General features: G+C 41.9%; 1 protein-coding gene across 1 annotated transcript in view; it reads left to right on the top strand.

Annotated features, from left to right (window-relative positions):
* The window catches only part of NPFFR2 (neuropeptide FF receptor 2), a 35,700-nt gene that overhangs the window by 9,968 nt on the left and 7,165 nt on the right, over nt 1-18,567 (top strand). The window lies entirely within an intron of this gene.

The raw sequence follows: 18,567 nt of genomic DNA, 5'->3' as shown, positions 1-18,567 counted from the left end.
CACTGGCCTCTGCTGCTTGCTGCAAGGAGGTAAATTGCTGGGAGCAGATTTTTTTTTTCTTGTGCTAATCAAGCTATGCTGAAAACGAAAATGGAAGTAAAGCAGGCTGTTTGCTGCAACGAGGCAAAATTGCTGAGGCAGAGGCAGATTTCTTTTTCTTGTTTTCCTCACCAAAAAAGGTAGGTGCGTTTTATAGTCCGGAACGTCTTATACTCTGAAAAATACGGTAAACCTCTGAATCTTAAAGCAAGAATTCTGTATTGTATTGCTGTTTCCTGTTTCTTTGATTGGAATATTTTTATGACCCTATCTTTGGGGTGGCATTGAAATTTTGCAAAAGCTGCTTGTAAACTTGCTTTTTTGATCCTCGAGGATTACACGTTGCTGGCGAATTGAAAATTGGCATTAGACCTGCTTTCTATCCGTGCTGCTTTTTCTCCTGCTGCACAAAAAGCTAATTTGCTGGTGAGAATGTTTTTGAACTCAGAAATTCTCCACCTCTCTGGAAAAGCATGACGAGAACGCTGAGTGCCCCATGTTATTCGAGGGCAGCTCTTTCATGTCAAATGCTTTTTTCTCCTCGTGGTATGTGTAATCTTGAGTTGCCTTGTACATTTCTGAAGAACGTAACTCGTTTCTTTGAGCTATGATCTGGAGGGGAAAAAAAACAACAAAACAGCAGAAAGCTGAAGAGTTTTGGAGGTAAGGCACTTGTAATTCTGGGGCTATGGTACAATAACCCTGCTGTGCCGAAAAGCATTTGGAAGAAGAAAACAAATGCATAGAATTGGTAAGGAAGAGAAAAAGTGGTAAGAAGCAGTTTTGCATTTAACACCTGATGTAGGGAGACTGCCAGCTAGACTGAAAGGAGGGGTCAAGGGAAGGAGTTATTCAAATCCATGAATAACTCTGCTTGCTTGCATGTGACAGCCAAATCGGAACGGCAAATCAATACGGACATCTGTGTTTTTCCAACTGGGAGAATTAATTCCACATCTGTTGTGATTACACAATAGAGTTGTAAGTCTGACTATGTTGTGGCCCACCAGCAGCCCGCGGAGCTAGCAGCGAAGTGAGGAGGCTGGGGAGGACCATGGGCCAGTCCTGGAGTCTGGGGAAGGGCTCTGCGTCAGAGGCAGAGATGGGGCCAGGGCCATCTGGGAGTGATGTGTGGACTCCAGAGCCTCCAGAGGCAAATAGCAGAGAGACAGAGGAACAGGAGGAGCCTGTTCCTAGTGCACACATGGGAAGAGCTGCCAGAAGGCAAGAGCAGCTAAAGCAAAAAGGACGACTCAGGAGTAAGGCCAGGAGATGATTGGCCCCTCCCATAAGGCTTAAAAGAGCAGCAAAGGCTCTTGGGCTCTTTGTAGGAAAGCAACGTTGCTAAATCTATTTTCCAGTCAGCATCTCTTGTTTCTGAACTTTGTGGGGCTTTGCCAAGAAAAGCCATTGGCAGGGTGCCAGAGAAGATAAAGATTTGTGATAAGCCGAAGGACTTTTTCTGAAGGACTTGTTTTGGAAATTAATTTGGATTAAACTGGGAATGAAGTAATTCCCAGCTGTTATAATAAAATAGGGTTGTTTAAGACTAACTGTGTCTGGTAATGACTAAGTGAGCCTAGGTCACAACAGACTAGTGGAAGCATGATAATCAAGTTCATTTTGGATGCTATAGCATGAGTAAAGCATTTCTTTTTGGCAAGGAGAATCGTTCTTGTGTTCAAGAACGGTTCTTAGTAAGCTTACCAGTATGTAATTCAGAAATGCAGTGAGCATATTGTTGTGCAACAGAAGCTAAGCAGGATTGGCTCTGGTTATTCTTTGCATGGGAGAAATCACCGGACACTGAAAATTCTGAAAAACAAAATACCCTGAAAAAAGACCATTGGTAAGCTATTTCTGTCAAAGAAACATTCATGGATTGAGCTTGATATTTTGTTGTTCTTAAGATTTAATCTTCCTCCAACAAAACTTGATAACCAGAAGTTTTAGATCTGATCCCCTTTAGTCTAGAATTTTAATCCTTGTTGGCTTTCATAGGAATAGTTGTTTTCTTGTCTAGTTTATAAGTAGCCTAAAATTTCTGAACTCTTGATAAATTTGCCTCCAAATTCTTTAACATTCAGGCTTGCGGGAACGTCTGAAAATTTGCTAGTTGGATTTATTGTATTCCTGATCTTGGCAAACTAATGTATGTGACAACCTTCTGTGACCAGTTGAGGTTGGACAGCCTTTAATATTGAATGGACTATTGACATGGACTGTTTACTATTGAATTGTGCCCTTCCATCTCTTTGGAGCAGGCTTGTCTGAATATTGATACTCTTGATTAGTTCTGCCTAGGCTGAAGCTGGATAAATATTAATAATCTTGCTTTAGAAATCAGTGGGTGGAAGCTGCCTTTCTCCATTAGCAGCCCAGAAGTGAGTAAGAGAGACATGCGGAGTAGCATCCATCACATTTGGTTTTGCCATGTCTGCATTGAGATCTTGAGTTCTCCACTGTAATTTAGCAAGGGGAACCCGATTTCTCCTAAATAAATAAATTTGGCTGCTGTCCAAGGTTCTGGACGCATCCCACTATTTGAAAATGATGGTTGACTACATGGGTCATCCTTGAATGTACTCAACACACAGCTGCTGTCCAAGGTCCTGAATGAATATCAGCATTTGAGCATGATTAGCCTGTTGGCTACATGGGTCATCCTTGAATTGTACTCAACTTGTAGCAGCTGTCCAAGAGTCTAAGTGCACCCAAGATTTGGAAATGATTAGGTTGTTGGCTACATGGGTTATCCTTGAATGTGGAGTCAACATTTAAATATGAGCCAGCTGTGTGCTGCAGCTGCCAAAAAAGCCAACACAGTTCAAGGCTGCATAAACAGAGGGATAGAATCAAGATCATGTGAAGTGTTAATACCACTTTATAATGTCTTGGTAAGGCCACACTTGGAATATTGCACATAGTTTTGGTTGCCACGATGTAAAAAAGATGTTGAGACTCTAGAAAGAGTGCAGAGAAGAGCAACAAAGATGATTAGGGGTCTGGAAGCTAAAACATATGAAGAACAGTTACTGGAATTGGGTATTTCTACTAGGGTGACAGGATAGCAGTGTTCCAATATCTCAGGGGCTGCCACAAAGAAGGGGGAGTCAAGCTATTCTCCAAAGCACCTGAGGGTAGGGCAAGAAGCAATGGGTGGAAACTAATCAAGGAGAGAAGCAACTTAGAACTAAGGAGAAATTTCCTGACAGTGAGAACAATTAATCAGTGCCTCCAGAAGTTGTGAATGCTCCAACACTGGAAGTTTTTAAGAAGAGATTGGATAACCATTTATCTGAAATGGTGTAGGGTTTCCTGCCTAAGCAGGAGGTTGGACTAGAAGACCTCCAAGGTCCCTTCCAACTCTGTTATTCTAATTCTAATTCTAACTTGTAGGTGTTGTCCAAGATTCTGAATGTTCGCCAGCATTTGAACATGATTAGCCTGTTGGCTACACAAGTTACCCTTGAAACTGTACTCAACTTGTAACTGCTGTCCAAGGTCTTCAACGTATGCCAGTATTTGAGAACGATGAGGCCATTGACTAAACAGGTTATCCTTGAATCCATAATTGCTGTCCAAGGTCCTGAATGCATATCAGCATTTGAGCACAATTAGCCTGTTGCCTACATGGGTTAGCATTGAATTATACTCAACTTTTAGCTGCTGTCCAAGATTCTAAATGCATCCCAGCATTTGAAAATGATTAGGCTGTTGGTTACATGAGCTTTCCTTCAAACTCTGCTCAACTTGAAGTTGCCATTTAAGTTCAAGTCATTGGCACTGTCATCTCCACATCCAAGGAAGGATTAGAATTCTTCTTCTTCTTGTGCCATATCTATCATTGGACAGTGGCGATCATGTTGGCAATCCTATTTTTATCAACAGCTGCATGAAAAAGTGTCACTGAGTTTTGCCTAAACCAGTCCCTTAGATTTTGAAGTCATGATGTTCTTCTTCTGCCTGGACCTCGTTTGCCTTCAATCTTTCCTTGGAGGATTAGGTAAAGTATGCCATATTTTTCCAGGTGTTGCATCACATGTCCGAAATATTCTAACTTTCACTTTTTTATGGTTTTGATGATTTCCCTTTGCTTTCCCAGGCACCTTATCACCTCCTTATTTCTTATTTTGTCAACCCAATTTATACATAACAGCTGCCTGTAAATCCACATTTCAAATGCTTCTAGTCTCTTCAAGTGGCTTTCTGTCAGAGACCAACTCTCCACTCCGTAGAGGATTAGAATGTCTGGTTTTAATTATCTGTATTGGTTCTGATTTATTAATGCAATAATATGAATCTAATGTAATTATAGGAAGTGAGCCATTAGCAAGAGGTTTAATCTTACACACCAACAGCAGTGGGTATATGGATATTATGGATTCAAGAAGACGTGTGTGGAAATAGCTTGAATTTCTTAATCTAAACCAGATGTATCTTGAACAGATGTTTAATCAGACGCAGAATATATTGGATTGAGGTGTCATTTTTGTCATAAATTAATTTGGTGGCTTCAGCAAACAGGTGCTGTTATGTAGTAAATCTGTTGTCTTCATTGTGGGTGAAGTTTGCCAGGGGTGAAATTTGGCAGGTTCTGACAGGTTCTGGAGAACCTGTAGCGGAAATTTTGAGTAGTTCAAAGAACCAGAAAATACCCCCTCAGACTGGCCCCAGAATGGGGTGGGAATGGGGATTTTGCAGTATTGTTCCCCTGGAGTAGGGTGGGAATGGAGATTTTGCAGTATCCTTCCCCCCAGGAGCGGGGAGGGAATGGGGATTTTGCAATATCTTTCCCCTGGAGTGGGGAGGGAAGGGAGATTTTGGAGTATCCTTCCCCTGGAGTGGGGTAGGAATGGAGATTTTGCAGTATCCTTCCCCCAGGAGTGGGGAGGGAATAGAGATTTTGCAGTATCCTTCCCCCAGAAGTGGGGAGGGAATGGGGATTTTGCAGTATCTTTCCCTTGGAGTGGGGTGAGAATGGAGATTTTGCAGTATCCTTCCCCCAGGAGTGGGGAGGGAATGGGGATTTTGCAGTATCTTTCCCTTGGAGTGGGGTGAGAATGGAGATTTTGCAGTATCCTTCCCCCAGGAGTGGGGAGTGAATGGGGATTTTGCAGTATCTTTCCCCTGCCATGCCCACCAAGCCACGCCCACAGAACCGGTAGTAAACAAATTTGAATTCCACCACTGCTGGAAAGGTCTAAGAAAGAATGTGCATGACCTAATTTCTTGTGTAGATGTCAGACAAAAAGTATTCCAGGACATGAAGATCGGTTTAAAATTTTCCGTTGCATTTTTCCCATTGATCGGTCCAATTTTATTGAGCCTAGCATCATGAATGGATAACATGCCATTCAAGTAGGTGTGTTGGATACCCTTAAAAGAAAGCTATAATTTTCTCCCTGACTCCATCTGTGTATCCCTAGGAAATATATATTTATTCATAGCTCTCCTACCAGTCCAAAATGAATGCGATCATGTATTTTGTTGCCTGCTGTTCTCCAAATCTATAAGCAATGCAAAAGAACGCCTGCGTTTACATTCCGCTGACTTAATGTTTTATTTACATCGTTTAGTAAAGCAGAATTTCAAAAAAGAACAACAAGAACCAAGAATATTTTGACACTTAAAAAAAAAAAAAAAAGGAAAAGCTAACCGGTTAATTATTGCACGCATTTTGCATCTCAAGGAGATGGAGAATGATCCAGAAATACTTATATAATAAACTTCCCATACAAGACATGTCACGCAAGATCTGCTTCTTGCTTTATGCTGTTGCAGAAAATGACTTTTACTGTCTAGAAACAATTTTCAGGTATTTGTAATGTCATATCAGATCAACATTATTAAACCTTTTCTCTCTCTCTCTCTCTCTCTTGCTTCTAAATATAGAGAGGATGCACCATAATAGGATTTTGCTGCTTTGCCATTCCTCCTCTCCTTTCCATTTTGGTCCCAGCTTCTTGTTGTTAGTTGCGAAGTCTTGTTCAACCAATCGCGACCCCATGGACAATGTTCCTCCAGGCCTCCCTGCCCTCTACCATCCTCCAAAGTTCATTTAAGATCACGCCGACTGCTTCAGTGACTCCATCCAGCCACCTCATTCTCTGCCGTCCCCTTCTTCTTTTGCCCTCAATCTTTCCCAGCATTAGGCTCTTCTGCAGGGAGTCCTTCCTTCTCATTAGGTGGCCAAAGTATTTGAGTTTCATTGTATGTTTTAGACTCCAGTCCCCTAATCCTCGATTTACGACCACAATGGAGCCCAAAATGTCTGTTTTTTTTTAAATTTGATTTATATTTATAATTTATATTTATATGCCGCCCTTCTCCGGAGACTCAGGGCGGCTTACAGTGCGTTAAGCAATAGCCTTCATACTTTTGTATATTTATACAAAGTCAGCTTATTGCCCCCACAAACTGGGTCCTCATTTCACCTACTTTAGAAAGGATGGAAGGCTGAGTCAACCTTGAGCCTTGGAGAGATTCGAACCAGCAGAAATTGCAGGCAGCTGTGTTAATAACAGGGTGCACTAAACCACTGTACTATCACGGCTCGATGTTGTTAAGCGAGACACTTGTGAAGTGAGTTTTGCCCCATTTTATGACCTTTCTTGCCTGGGTTGTTAAGTGAATCACTACAGTTGATAAGTTAGTGATAAGTTGTTAAGTGAATCTGGCTTCCCCATTGACTGTCAAAAGTGGTGTACGGTCTGCTTGGTGGGGGTTGGACTAGATGACCTACAAGATCCCTTCCAACTCTGTTAATCTGTAATTAATTAAGAACACTTGCTACCTCTAAAAAAAAAGGGGGAGGGGACCATTAAGCGAAGATTTGGTTGTTTTGATATAATCTAACCTTAGCTAAAGTTCTTTCTTTTTTTCCCATTTTTTTTCCCCTAAATGCAAGATGATTTACCTCAGGGGTGTCTAACCTTGGCTACTTTAAGACTTGTGGACTTCCCAGAATTCTGGGAATTGAAGTCCACAAGTCTTAAAGTTGCCAAGGTTGGAGACCACAGGAGTGGGCTGCTGGGGGTTCGCAGGGGTTTCGGGAGAATCTCTAGCTAAGATTCTGTGCAGTTTGGAGAACCGCCAAATCTCACTCCTGGCTGGCCCTGCCCACCCCACCCCGCCCCTCCCAGGAGTCACCACATGGCCCGTTTTCGATGCAGGTAGGTGCAGGGCACATGCGGAGGCTTGGGGAGGATGAAAAATGGGCCTATCGGAAGTTTGGGAAGGTTTCTGTCCTCCAGAGGGCCTCCGGAGCCTGGTGTTCTGTCCCCGTCTCACACATGCACACAAACAGACAGCCAGGGGTTAAATAAAACTGGCAGACAACAAATTCTTTCGATAAGAGGATTGGCAGCAACCCAGTAGCTGCTTGCCAAGAACTTTACTCATAAAGGGAGGGGTTGTTCCTCCGGCAGATAAACCCAAACAAGATACACACAGTTCAAGAATTGTCAAGTCCAGTCCGTATTAAATCCAAGGCAGATAACGTTGTTTCCAAAGATACAATGTGACTCGCTAGTAGTTTAGTTTTGTCCGTCACAGAGTTTGAATGGCCACCTCACCCCCTTTTATCCCCTCTGGGGTGTGGTCCAGTGACTCAGCTTAATCTCTGGCACGCCTCCTTTTCTGCTGCGTGCCCTGGTCTCTCCGACGCTGGCGTGGATCCAGCCAAGACTTATCTCCGTCACTGTCCGACTGCGAGGAGAGACCTGGCTCCTGGCCAATCTCTTCTCCTTCGGGAGACATCTGAGACATTGCCAGAGGGGAGGGTCCTGGAGCGGGAGGCCTGGCCAACTCCTCTCCTTCATGTTCGGAGCCTTCTCCCTCCGATCAATTGGCCTCGGGGGTCGGAGTCACAACACCTGGGGAGGCTGTTTTCGCCCTCCCGGAGGCTCGAGGAAAACCTCCAGAGCCTGGGGAGGGCAAACCCCCCCCCCATGGTGCAGGAGGCTGACTAGGCCACACTCACTATGGCCACGCTAACCCAGCAACTGGTTAGAGAGCCCCTTGCTAAAATTTCTGGAGCCCACCCGTGGGACACTCCCTATGTAGACAGTTTGCCGACATACTCAAATGAAATCTATTGCTGTTATTACTGAATACCAAGGTTCACACTGACACTTCGCTTCTGACACTGTGACTCCTCCAAATGTTTCTACACAAGACATTTTCAATTACCAGGGAAGTAATCTTACTAAGGTGCCCGGAGATTCCTTTGAACGAAGCTCGATTGCTGTGGGGACTACAATGTTATGCTCTTTTCTTTGTAATCGTAGAGATGCAGTTTGCCATTGCAGCAAAAGGGGGTTAGAAAAAAATAAGAATACTTTAAGATAAAAGGAACTGAAAGGATGAAGGGGGAAAAAATGAAAGGAAAACATAGCCAAATCAAATATACATCAACCCCATCACTATGTCTACCATAACCCTTCACATCTGTCTTATTTTTTTAAAATACATTTTTTAATCTGTTTTTTAAAATATACATCCATCTTGTGTGTGGACAAAGTTGGTTCTGGGTATCATTCATCGTAATCCAATTTGCAGTAACAATATTAATAATCTCTATCACATTTATCAAGTTTAGGTAATCCTCATTATATTGTTTAAACATACATAAACAAAAATGCCTAACTCCTCCTCTTTATCTCTATTTTCATCTCTATCTTTCTTGTTCAATCTAAACATTTGTCGATTATGTATGGGCAAAGTTGTTTTTGGGTATCATTCATATTAATCCAATTCATGCTAACCATGTTAGTAATCTCTATCACATTTATCAAATTTAAGTAATCCTCATATTATTTAAACATACATAAAAAAAATGCCTAACATGTGTAAACGTCTACTCTTTCTATCTGTTACCCTGTTTCCCCGAAAATAAGACATCCCCTGATAATAAGCCCAATCAGGCTTCTGAGCGCATGTGCTAAAATAAGCCCCCCCCGAAAATAAGCCCTCCCCGAAAATATTTAAATGCAGAGCTGGAAATCAGGTAAGACAGCAAGAGGAGCCCCATCTTGCTCCATGCACCCCAAAATAATAAAACCACCCCAAAAATAAGGCCAAGCGCTTATTTTGGGGTTCAAAAATATAAAACAGGGTCTTATTTTCAGGGAAATACGGTATTATTCATTCTATAAATATATATATAAATATATATATATATAAAAATATATATATATTCTAGTATTTCCCCTATAATTTTATTCCTGCCTCTTTCACCTTACAATCTCATCTGTCTATTTTTAGACAGTCTATTTTTGAAAACTAAATGAGAAGTCAGTTTTGTGTAGTGATTAAGCATCAGGCTAGAAAGCAGGAGACCACAAGGTCAAGTCCCATATTAGCCATAAAAGACAGCTGGGTGACAGTGAGTTCTAGTCCCGCCTTAGGCATGAAAATCAGCGGAATGACTTGAGCCAATTACCAAGAGACAGTGAGTTCTAGCTCCAGATTAGGCATGAAAGATGGCTGTAGAATTTGGGGCAAAACACTCGTTGATGAGTTCTAGTCCCGCCTAAGATATGAAAACTGGCTGGGTGACTTTGGCCCAATCACCAGGAGACAGTGAATTATAGTCCCGCCTTAGGCATGAAAGCCAATTGGGTGACTTTGGGCCAATCACCAGAAGACAATGAGTTTTAGTCCCTTATCCTTAGGTATGAAAGATAGCTAGGGAATTTTGGGCTAATCACCAGGAGACAGTGAGTTCTAGTCCCGCCTTAGGCATGAAAGCCAATTGGGTGACTTTGGGCCAATCCCTTTCTCTCAACCCAGCCCACTTCATAGTGTTGTTGTTTGGGGGAAAATAGGAATAGGAAGGTGTCTTGTATAACTTAGCTGCCTTGAGTTATTTGTAAAATTAATAAAGGCGGGATACAAACAAACAAAGATAAATAAATAAAATAAATCTGTTGGGGTGGAACCCTAATGATAATGCTAATGGAAAGCTAGTCTAAGTGCTCTTGACATGGGTGATACTGGCATGGCATGGCTTGGTGGGCGTGGCAGGGGAAGGATACTGTAAAATCTCCATTCCTACCCCAATCCAGGGGAAGATTACTGCAAAATCCCCATTTCTTCCCAATCAGCCGGGACTTGGGAGGCAGAGAATAGATGGGGGCAGGGCCAGTCAGAATTTTTACTACCAGTTCTCTGAACGACTCAAAATTTCTGCTACTGGTCAGAACCCGCTGAAACCCACCTCTGCTTCGCATGTTGACCCATAATTTCTTGCACCAGTGGCCAGCTTCACTTATTTTGGCAGATCTGCAGGGGAGTCTTGAGGAGGATTGAAAAGTTACCTTCTCTAGAACAAGGCCAACGGTGTAGTTTATTTTCATCTCGTTCTTTGCATAACCATGGTAACTAGCAAGCAGGACACAATTAGAATGTAACATAGCAGTCTGGGTGCTACCCCAAGAAGAGTTTATTTGTCAGTTCTATCTGCTTCTCTTCCCAAAGTGAGGAGGAGATTGGATTGGAGATCTCCAGATAATTAGATACATAATTCTGTAAATGTCTCCTTTTGCAAATAAAAACTAAAATTAGAGCCAGTTTGGTCCAGTGGTTAAGGCATCAGAAATCGGGAGACTGGAAGTTTTAGTATCTATCTATCTATCTATCTATCTATCTATCTATCTATCTATCTATCTATCTATCTATCTATCTATCATCTACTTTCTCTCTGTCTCTCTCTCTCTCTCTCTCTCTATCATCTATCTATCAGTCTCTATTTCTATCTCTACCTCTATCTCTGTCATGTATCTACAAATATACACACTATAATGATAAGGTAAAGGCAAAGGTTCCCCTTGCACATATGTGCTAGTCATTCCCGACTCTAGGGGGCGGTGCTCCTCTCCGTTTCAAGCCGAAGAGCCAGCGCTGTCCGAAGACATCTCCATGGTCATGTGGCCGGCATGACTCAACGCCAAAGGCGCATGGAACGCTGTTCCCTTCCCACCAAAGGTGGTCCCTATTTTTCTACTTGCATTTTTTTAACGTGCTTTCAAACTGCTAGGTTGGCCGAAGCTGGGACAAGGAACGGGAGCTCACCCCGTTATGCGGCACCAGGGATTCGAACCGCTGAACTGTCGACCTTTCGATTGACAAGCTCAGCATCTTAGCCATTGAGCCACCACGTCCCTTACTATAATGATAGAAAGTAATATATTTTCGTTTAGAATAGAATAGAATAGAATAGAATAGAATAGAATAGAATAGAATAGAATAGAATAGAATAGAATAGAATAGAATAGAATAGAATAGAATTCTTTATTGGCCAAGTGTGATTGGATACACAAGGAATTTGTAGTTGAAACTTTTTAAAAATTTTTTTATTATAAATTAGAAACATAAAACAAAATAAAGACTATAACGAAACACAATCATATACATACGACTGAGGTTGATTAAAAAAAAATAAAAATAAAAATATAATATAAAAATAAAAATAGAAATATAATAAATAAATAAATAAATAAATAAAATAAACCCCCATATATATACAGTTTCTAAATAACATTACATATCATCATACTTCAGCTTCAGTTTGGTTTATCATACTGCATCTTGCATTTGTTAATCTTATATCTAATATTCCCTTATTTATATTTAGCTTGCTATTTACATTTCTATGCTACATGCTTCCCTAACATCTACCTCATGACATTTTTACTTCTATCTATTGGTACCATTTATCCCAGCTTTGATTGAAAATTGATTCTTGTCTATCTTTAAGTATATATGTTAATCTGTGTTGTGGCTCCATTGCCTGAGCCTGGGCTATCGACAGATGCAGACTTTGAGAGTGAGGGAGAGGAATTGGCAAGGCCTCCCTCTCCAGGACCCTCCTCTCTGGCAATGCCTCCGGAGGACACCGAAGGCCAAGAGATAGGCCCAGAGCCAAGCACATCCCCGGAGCCACAGGTGGACAGCGACAAAGGAGATAAGTGCTGGCTGGATCCTCGGCAGCGGCGCAGGGAGAAGCGTGTGCAGCAGAGGGGAAGGCGTGCCAGAGATTAGCTGAGTCACTGGACCACACTCCACAGGGTATAAATATGAGTGTGGTGGCTGGTTCAGTTTGTGACGAGCAAAAACTAGAAATAATCCATGATCTCTGCGTTACTGGACTTCTGCCTGCCTTGTCAGACTGCATTTGGACTAATCCTTGTATTGCTGAAACTTTGCCTACTTTATCGGAATGCTTGCAGTCTAATCTTTGTTTTGTGTGAGTAAAGTCTGAATTGGCAGCTAGCCACTGGGTTGCTGCCAGCTTTATCTTCAAAGACTTTGTCATGTGGTTTATTAACTCCGGGCCGTCTGTGGGGGTGCGTGTGTGGGACAGGGACAGAACAATCTATCACATTCTGCACACCACAAAATTTTGTTGATAATCATCTGATCCGATGGTACTTCCTTCCCTTTCCAAAGTTGAGCATATGCAGTTCTAGCCGTATGAAAAGGTACCAGTCTGCTTTCCTTATGCCCCCAGGGTTTATTCCTAGCAAGTAGACCTCTGGTCTCAGTTGAAAACGGACTCCTATAATCTCCATGAGCCAAACTTTTATCTTACTCCAATAGTTTTGGGCTTGTAGACATGTCCACCATTGGTGGTAAAATGTACCCCTGACTGACCCACATTTCCAACATTCTGCTGAGGTTCCAGGGAACATCTTTGCGATTCTTGCTGGTGGTATATGCCATCTATATAACATTTTAAATATATTTTCTTTAAAAGACACTGCCATCATCATTTTTGTAGCAGTTGAAACTTTTAATGATTTATCGATCTGTCAAAGATACTTCAGCTGGATATTTCTTTCTTTCTTTTCTTTTTAAACAACCATCCACATAAATATTTGAAACAGCCTTCTTAACGATTGGCTAATTAAACTCTGTTCCGTATGTGAGACACAACATCACTCATTAAAACTTGAATTCTGTGAGTTTTCCCAGCACACTTGAGTCTTTTTCAGAGAATTGTCAGACTCTTTAGGAGGATTTGCTGTCAAAGAAGCTGATCTTGTCTTTGTTTTGTCTTGGCTATCAAATATGTAAAATCTGTCCTTGGATGCCCCTAATGCGAAGAACAACTGCAGGTAACAGTGGTTAAGGCACTAGGCTAGAAATGGGAAAAACATGAGTTCTAATCCTGTTTTATCCATGAAAGCCAGCTGGGTGATTTTGGACCCAGGAGGTGGTGAGTTCTAGTTCTGCCTTCGATATGAAAGCTGGCTAGGTGACTGGGCTAATCACCAGGAGAGGGTGAGTTCTAGTCCTACCTTAGCTATGAGTGCCAGCTGGGTGACTTTGAGCCAATCACCAGGAGACAGTGAGTTCTAGTTCTGCCTTAGGTATGAAAGCCGATTGGGTGACTTTGGGCCAATCACCAGAAGACAGTGAGTTCTAGTTCTGCTTTAGATATGAAAGCTGGCTAGGTGACTTTGGGCCAATCACCAGGAGACTGTGAGTTCTAGTCCTGCCTTAGGCATGAAAGGCGATTGGGTGACTTTGGGCCAATCACCAGGAGACAGTGAGTTCTAGTCCTGCCTTAGAAGTGAAAGCCAGCTGGGTGACTTTGGGCCACTTACTCTCTTTAAGCCCAACTCACCTCACAGGGTTCTTCTTGTTGTAGGTAAAATGGAGGACGTTGTGCTGAATATGTTTGTTGCCTTGAGTTATTTGTAAAAATCAATCAATCAATTCAAACAGCCAATAAGATTTGTCTTCCTCTGGACGTCTCTCATTAAACCATTCAGCAACGATCAGCTAACAGTTATAAATACTGACTTTTTGTCCCTTTTCTTGCTTATACCATCAATCATTGAGCAATTTATTAATTGCGGTTAAGATCAAACGCTGAGCATGTGAAAAGTGCTTTTCTTTCAAGAAGCCAAAAGGAGGATAATGGGGGGTGAGGGGGTTTGGGGGGGTATGAGTTAAGGCATAAATCTTCTCTGTCAAGAAAGTTATTAAAACCAAAATGCAACCAGACAAATTGTACACATTCATTTGAATTAGGCAAACTATATTTAGCCAAATGGAAAAGAAAAAAAAAATCTTTGCATGCACATAAATATACCTCTGTCCTCTCCTCCTTCTGTGTGCTAATTCTGTCATTCACAAAAGAAGGTGGAACAAGGTTAAGTCAAATGCAAATTAGGGACATCCAGTCTTCTTGGTATATTTAGTTTCTATATTTTCTATATTTGGGAATTCGGTATATAACCTCAGTTTTCTTGGTATGCTTTGTGAAGAAGAAGAAAAAGCTCAGAAGGCCAATTCTCTCCCCCCCCCCATGCTTTAGCAATTCTCTAACCCTGGTGGTGCAGTGGTTAAAATGCAGCATTGCAAGCTAATTCTGCCAACCGTCAGCAGTTCGATCCTGACCGGCTCAAGATTGGCTCATCTTTCCATCCTTCCAGGATCAGTGAAATGAGGACCCAGATTGTTGGGGGCAATGTGCTGACTCTGTAAACTGCTTAGAGAGGGATGTAAAGCACTGTGAAGTGGTATATAAGTCTAAGTGCTACTGATCTTCCTTCCTTCCTTCCTTCCTTCCTTCCTTCCTTCCTTCCTTCCTTCCTTCCTTCCTTCCTTCCTTCCCTCCCTCCCTCCCTCCCTCCTTCCTCCCTCCCTTTCGCCTTCTTCTTCTTGGTGACAGAGTGGTTAGAGTGCAGTATTCCAGGCTAATTCTGCCAACTGCCAGGAGTTCGATCCTGACTGGCTCAAGGTTGACTCAGTCTTCCATCCTTCCGAGGTGGGTAAAATGAGGACCCAGATTGTTGGGGGCGACATGCTGACTCTGTAAACCGCTTAGAGAGGGCTGTAAAGCCCTGTGAAGTGGTATATAAGTCTAAATGCTATTGCCTTCCTTCTTTCTTTTTCCTTCCTTCCTTCCTTCCTTCCTTCCTTCCTTCCTTCCTTCCTTCCTTCCTTCCTTCCTTCCTTCCTTCCTTCCTTCCTCTCTCTCTTAATTCCCTTTCTCATTCTCCTTCCTGGTGACTCAGTGGTTAGAATGCAGTATTGCAGGCTAACTCTGCCCACTGCCAGCAGTTCGATCCTGACCGGCTCAAGGTTGACTCACCCTTCCGAGGTCGATAAAATGAGGACCCAGATTGTTGGGGGAAATAGGCTGACTCTGTAAACTGCTTAGAGAGTGCTGTAAAGTACTGTGAAGTGGTATATAAGTCTAAGTGTTATTGCTATTGCTAGTGTTATTTTCATCAGGTCTCTGGCTAAGAGCTAAACGAGCCCTGCCATTTTAATTTGGGGTACCCTAACCACTTTTTAGGGACGTGGTGTCTTAGTGGCTAAGAAACTGAGCTTGTCGATCGAAAGGTCGGCAGTTCAGTGGTTCGAATCCCTAGTGCCGCGTAACAGGGTGAGCTCCCGTGACTTGTCTCAGCTTCGGCCAACCTAGCAGTTCGAAAGCACTTAAAAATGCAAGTAGAAAAATAGGAACCACCTTTGGTGGGAAGGTAACAGCGTTCCGTGCGCCTTTGGTGTTGAGTCATGCCGGCCACATGACCACGGAGAGGTCTTCGGACAGTGCTGGCTCTTCAGCTTTGAAACGGAAATGAGAATGGCCTCGGGAATGACTAGCACATATGTGCGAGGGGAACCTTTACCTTTACCTTTAACTCCTTTTTAGCATAACTTGTAAAACTTCTTTTTAATTTTCTGTAATACCAGGCCGTCCTCAACTTCATTCTATTTCTAGTCTACTCTTCAATCTGCAAAGGATCTTCTTGTCAGTTGACGGTATGAAACCTGCCGTCACTACTGTAACAATGATGAAAAAGGAAGTAAGCGTGTGGGTTGGTGGTGGAAGAGGGAATATGATCTTTCAGGTAATATTTTGACAGGCGAAATTCCCTTTTCATACAGGCTGCGTTTGCTGGCAAAACATATATTTCTCGCAGACAGATTCCAACAAATCTTCAAACTGTAATTTTCTCTTTTCTGGAGGGAACGCCAGAATTGTTTCACGGAGGAGTAAAAGCGAGAAGGGAATTGATCTCCCAAATAATTGTATTAGAAACGCCCCTAAATTGAAATATAATGTAAACACTCATCCTTTTGTTTTCATTAAATGCCACAAAAGCAATTTTACTGCCCATAAATGGGCTTCTGATAATTGCATTTTCTCTTTGTGGTTAGCATGGGATGAGTGGTTCTTATTTTCTGTATTTTTAAAAAAGAAAAATAATATTCCTTTCAGGGAGAAGAATGTTTGACTGGTTAATATGGCTGGGCCCAAAATTCCTGTTGATAAGAAAGATAGTTGTTAAGTGATTTTTGTCCCCTTTTATGATCTGTCTTGCCACAGTTGCTAAGTGAGTCACTTCAGTTCTTAAGTTTGTAACATGGTTGTTAAGTGAATCTGGCTTCCCCAGAAGGTCGCAAAAGGGGATCACGTGAACCTGGGATACTGCGACCATCATAAATATTTGCCAATTGCCAAACGTCTGAATTTTGATCACATGACAGTGGGATATTGCGACGGTCGTAAGTGTGAAAATATGAAGAGAAAGAAAACTTATTTCCATAGACATAAAATTAGGGACTCCCTAATACAAACATGGACGGGAATTAGGCAGAGATACTATGTAAAAGTCCCAAAATGGCTCTCCACGGTGGAGGCATTGATTTACCCCAATAGATGGGGAATGGAGAAATTGTGCAGATATAAAGACATCGTGGACGGAGGAGGAAATATCAAATCAAATGATGTATTGAGAGATCAAGGTATAATTCTAGATTGGTGGACCTATCTGCAAATAAAATCAAAATACCAGAGAGACAAGGATGAATACGGTTTAGAATTAGGATATAATGGAATAGACAAAATTTTGATGGGAACAGGAAAAAAAGCTTTGACCAAGCTATATAACTACCTATTAGACGAAGAGAGAGCCGAGGACGCAGCCAGAAATCAACTGACAGCATGGGAGAGAAATATTGGGCATAGTTTAAATTTTAATGAATGGGAAGAGGCGTGGAACACAAATTATAAATTGACCAGAGCTGCCACATATAAGGAAAATCATTACAAAATGCTCCATAGGTGGCATTTAGCACCTGCTAGATTAGCAAAGATGTTCCCCAATATGTATCCAAACTGTTGGAAATGTGGTCATGGTTAGGGCACCTTCTTTCACATGTGGTGGACATGCCCCGAGGCAAAAAGATACTGGAGTAGAATTCGGAGATGGTTGCAAGAAATAATTGGAGAAGATATTGAATTGACACCAGAAATATTTCTCCTGGGAATAGTAAAGAAAGGGTATGGAAAGGAAAAGGTCCACCTCCTGATACACATAACTACAGTTGCTAGATTGGCATACGCACAATACTGGAAAGAGAAAGACCCACCACCGGAAGAACTTATCATTAGGAAAATATTGGAGTGCGCGGAGATAAGTAAATTAACCCATGAAATAAATAATGATGAGAATTCATACTACTATACCGTGTGGGGAAGGTGGTACGAATGGATGAATGATAAAATTAAGGAAGGAGAAAAAGCTGCAGAAACCAATTAGAAATATATAGTATAAGTGACACCAGATTTTTTTTTCATGTAATTATGTATAAACACTGCATATCCGATGTCAAACAGAACTGTCATTATATTTTTATGTATATATAATAAAATTAATAAAATATTTTTAAAAAAAAAGTGTGAAAAATGACCCGAAGTCACATTTTTTTCAGTGCTGTTGTCACTTCGAACGGTCACTAAACGAATGGTTGTAAGAGGAGGACAGCTTCAAGAGGTAGTCTTCGACTTACAACAGTTCATTTAGTGACCATTCAAAGTTACACCGGGGCTGAAAAAAAGCGACTTATGACCGTTTTCACACTTATGACCGCTGCCGCATCCTTAGGGTCACGTGATCCAAATTTATATCCTTGGCAACTGACTCGTATTTACGACGGTTGCAGTGTCCTGGGCTCACGTGATTCCCTTTTGCGACCTTCTAACACGCAATGTCAGAAGTCAATGTTAAGTCAATGTTACTTGGAACCTTACACGCAAAGTCAATGGGGAACCCAGATTCACTTAACAAACATGTTACTAACTTAACAAAGGCAATTATTGTCGTAACAACTGTGGCAAGAAAGGTCGTAAAAGGGGGTAAAACTCACTTAACGACCATCTCACTTAGCAATGTAAATCTTGTTAGCCCAGCCTGAAAGGCATGGGTGAAATCCTGCAGGTTCGGGAGAACTGGTAGCGGAAATTTTGAGTAGTTTGGAGAACTAGCAAATACCACCTCTGGCTGGCCCCAGAGTGGGGAGGGAGTGGGGATTTTGCAATATCCTTCCCCTGCCACTCCAACCAAGCCACGGACACTAAGCCACACCACGCCCACCAAGCCACTCCCACCGAACCGGTAGTAAAAATAATTGCATTTCACCACTGCTGAAAATGGTATTATTTTTCCAGCAATGGGATTCTTAGAATTCTTGCTTCTTAGCAGCAGAAAATTTGGGCTC

The sequence above is a fragment of the Pantherophis guttatus genome, chromosome 8 (assembly GCF_059756535.1).
Source record: "Pantherophis guttatus breed Tessera chromosome 8, ASM5975653v1, whole genome shotgun sequence".
NCBI lineage: Eukaryota > Metazoa > Chordata > Lepidosauria > Squamata > Colubridae > Pantherophis > Pantherophis guttatus.
This window is presented reverse-complemented; position numbering and strand designations above follow the sequence as displayed.